Below are 4431 nucleotides of genomic sequence, written 5' to 3'. Positions count from 1 at the left end.
CAGAAAATTTCTGACGCGCCAAACTGGCACGTCAGAATTTTCTGACGTGCTATTTTTTAGCGCGTCAGAAAATATTTTCTGACGTGGCAAAAAATATGCACTGTTTGTCACGTCAGAAAATACCTATTTTTTTGTAGTGATTGTACTGTCAAAGAAAAAAAAAAATCAGATAATTAAAGCAAAATCGGGAAAAAAAAAGAAAAAAGAAAAAAAAAGCTATATATACGTATGATCTCAAAGCTCTAAGGAATAGTACGCTGCCTACAATTCCCTTGCAATGGCTTCGAAAACATTTGTATATGTGCTTTCGACCTTCCTTTTCCTTCTCCAACTCCATCTCTTTGCAGGGCAGACAACTGTCGTGAAGGGGGCGGTTTCCCGGCCTCGGATTCCCGGTGTCCAGCGTAGATTCCACCCTTTTTACCCATCTCTTTTGTGCCTTTGCCGATCTCGACTCCACCAGCTACGAAGTCACCATTTCTTCCACAAACGCAGTTCCATTCTCAACCTTCACCCAAACCGTCCAGCAAAAGAACCCGTCAGTCAAAACCCTTGTATCCATCGGCGGCGGAGACTCTAGTCCTTCAACCTTCGCTTCGATGGCTAGCCAAAACAGCTCCCGTAAAACATTCATAGATTCCTCCATACAACTTGCTAGGAATTACAGCTTTCATGGCCTTGACCTCGACTGGGAATACCCTTCCTCCGCCACGAAAATGACTAACCTCGGCTCACTCCTCACGGAATGGCGAGCAGCCATCGCTAATGAATCCAGCAGCACCAACAACACGGCGTTGCTTCTATCCGGCGCATTCTTTTACAATTCAAACTATTACACCGTGAATTATCCCTTTCAGGCCATATCAAACACCATGGACTGGATCAACCTAATGGCCTATGACTTTTACGGCCCCGGTTGGTCACCGAACGTGACCGGACCGCCGACTGCATTGTACAATCCAACAAGCCAAGTCAGCGGCGACACCGGCGTTAAAAATTGGATTCAGGCAGGCGTGGCAGCCAAAAAATTAGTCCTCGGCGTTCCATTTTATGGCTACGCATGGCTTCTAGCTAGCAAATGCTAATAACCACGAAATATTTTCTCCGGCTAATGGCGCGGTTACATCCATATCCCCAGATGGGTCCATAACTTATAGCGGAATCAAGGATTTTATAAGCAATAATAATGTCACAGCAGTGTACAATTCGACGATTGTTACAGACTATTGCTATGCCGATATGACGTGGATTGGTTATGATGATACGCAGAGCATCTATACTAAGGTTACATATGCTAAGGGAAATGGATTGCTCAGTTACTTTGCGTGGCATGTCGGCGCCGACAAAAATTTCACTCTTTCTCGGAATGGTAAGTATATATATATATATATATATATATATATGAATTCAATCATAAATTTATATCTATTCCAACTCATGCACTTAAAATTCTATTCCTATATATGTTATTGTCAGTCCAACAAAGTCATGTGATATTCGCCGCTTAGTTAATCAAGTCGTGTTAAAATTGAAGGGTTTGCCACAATTGATTAAATGATTTGTGTTCGTGTCGACCCATATAATCTTATAACAATAAGAGAAATGTTACACACTCAAATGCATTCTCCTGGACGTGATAGTGATCCAAAATTTCAATAATGACCTATCTAAAATGTCATGGTAATTTTTACTATCATGTTAGAAAATGTACATTTGAAAATATAAGAAGTGAAAGTGTATAACGTTTCTCATACACATAAATCAACATGCGACAAACTCGACCCATAAAGCTTGTTAGGAGCTGGCTAGGTTTCAACAATAACTCTTGTGAGTTTCAACCAAAGAGAAAATTAAAGACAAACCAAATTTTTTGTTGTCTCCATGTGCCTTCTTTTTTGGTAAATACATGTTGTCGTCTCATGCATGGCATGTTTGATTATTGCTATTCCTATTTGGATTTGTAGTCTTCATTCTAACTTCTAACCTGTAATTCTTTCTGTTGTTGCAGCATCAGTTACATGGGGGTGAGCGTAGAGATATAGGGACTATATAGATTGGAGCTTGTTCTATCAAGAATAAGATCAAATTGATTAACATCATAATGATACATCATAATGATATGTGTAGTAAGCTCTAACAGATCCTATTAATGAATAATATTTCTGACTTCCACTGAGAGGGAGATTTTAGTCATTGAAGTTTAATTTTCCTCATAAATTAACCATAACCAAAACTTGACTAAGAGCAAGCAAAGTAATCTATTTTTCACCGATCAATATATAGTAATTTTCTTTTGTCCTGTTTCATAGTTCATATGTTGTCACAACACCCAAAGACACCTCCTAGAGAAAACCCAAGTTTGTTCTCGAATGATAAAAGCCTTTATTCTTTCTTGTGAAAAAGAACACCCAAAGACACCCAAAGGCACTCTACGCACGTACTCTCTATTTTTTATTTTTTTTATTTTTTTTATTTTTTGTCTCAGGCGAAAAAACTCTCGCACAGCTCCCCAGCGCCACTCTTTTTGGCGTTTTTTGTGCAATACGTTTCGGCTTTTGTTTTATAGTGCATGTCTCCGTAGGTTGAAAGACCAGCCCATTTTACGTGGGCTTTTAGTGTGCTGTTGGGCCAAACCACATGGGCCTATTCACAATAAGTCTCCCCCTTTAACTCATTATGGAAGGAGATTCTTACGCTAACGCTATTAAAATATTGATTAAATTAGGGGTGCAACGGCGGGCGGTTTTTAACCGCCCGCTAACCGCTAACCGCTATAACCGCCAACCACCTAACCGCCTAACCGTCTAACCGCATTAACCGCTAACCGCCTAACCGCCTAACCGCCATAACCGCCTAGCTGTTAGCGGTTATTGGGTCTACTAACCGTAACCGCTAACCGCTAACCGCCTATTTATATAATATATTTTTATAATTATAATTATAAAAATATTTATACATATAACATAATCACTTGATCATTAAATCACAATTTGAGTATTAATATATTATCACTATAATTTATATGATTATATCACATGAGATTGATCATTAAATCATTTGATTATATAATAACAAATTATACATATATAATATGACATAACTCATAAGTATACCAATTCATACTAATACAACAATTAAATATCTAGAGACTTATTTCCAATGTATGTTATAAACTTATAAGTCTATATAAGTCTACATATGTATATGAATAATATTAATGTATAATATCAATACTTAATCATATGATTCAATGACAATTCAAATACTTTATTCAAGACTTCAAGTGAATCATATTATTAATGTATAATGATAATATGATTTGTATAATATCAAATTAAGTAATTGACATTGGATTAAACAATGACCAATGTGTTACTTATAAACACAATTTAAGTATTAATGTATTATCATTATAATTTCAGTAATTTATATATTATCACTAGAATTGATATGATTATATCACATGATGACTTGATCATTAAATCATATGATTATATAATAATACATAATACATATATAATATGACATAACTCATAAGTCATAAGTCTACAAGTTAATCATATGATTCATGTACAATGATAATCACAATTGATTCAATTGAATTAAATAATATATTACTTATAACTACAAGTCTACAATTTAATTAAAGCATTATTAGATACTTTAGGAATTTAGGATTTAGGAGTTTGAACATTACCATTTACCATATATTAAGTTCAATTCAAAGAAAAAAGATTATAAGTAAATATGATAAGAATTTAAGTAATTAATCATATGAATCATATGATATAATTTAATGAGACTATATAATTATATAATATCAAATTAAGTAATTGACATTAGATTCAACAATGTGTTACTTATAATCACAATTGAAGTATTAATATATTTTTTGAACATTTTTTAGAAAAAGAAATTTAACCATTAATACATTAATCACAATTGAAGTATTAATGTATTAATGTATTTTGTGCCTTAATATTATTATGTTCAATATTATAACTTTTCTTCTTTTGATGTCCACAGGATTTGCTAGAGGACCAAATGAGAGGATTGATGAAGTTTTAATGTTTTATTTGTATCATTTAATGTTTTATTTGAACTTATTTTATATGCTTTGTGTTGAACTTTTTTTTTATATTTTTTTTATATGTTGTGACAGTTGTCTGAATTCTAAACTTTTTTTTGTATGTTGTGTTGAATTTTTTTTTTTTTTTTTTTTTTAAAGTTAACCGGTTATGATTTAATATTTTTGATTTTTCAATATGGGCACTTTTTATAGCAATTGGGCCCAAGAAGATATTAAAAATACAATTAAAAAAAAAAACGAGGGTAAAAAAAGCCCAAAAAAATAAGCCCAAAAAGCTATAAAGAAAGCCCAAAAAGCAAAAAAAAAAAACCCAATTAAAAAAAAGCGGTTAGCAGGCGGTT

The 4431-nt window shown here is 33.6% G+C and overlaps 1 pseudogene; it reads left to right on the top strand.

Moving 5' to 3' along the window:
• Positions 1–277: 277 nt before the first annotated feature.
• On the top strand, positions 278–2028 carry LOC148584541 (class V chitinase-like; annotated as a pseudogene).
• The last annotated feature ends 2403 nt before the right edge of the window (positions 2029–4431 follow it).

This window comes from Corylus avellana, chromosome 7 (assembly GCF_965113065.1).
Source record: "Corylus avellana chromosome 7, dhCorAvel1.hap1.2, whole genome shotgun sequence".
Lineage (NCBI taxonomy): Eukaryota > Viridiplantae > Streptophyta > Magnoliopsida > Fagales > Betulaceae > Corylus > Corylus avellana.
Note: the sequence above shows the minus strand (reverse complement) of the source record. Positions and strands in the feature narration are given on the sequence as shown.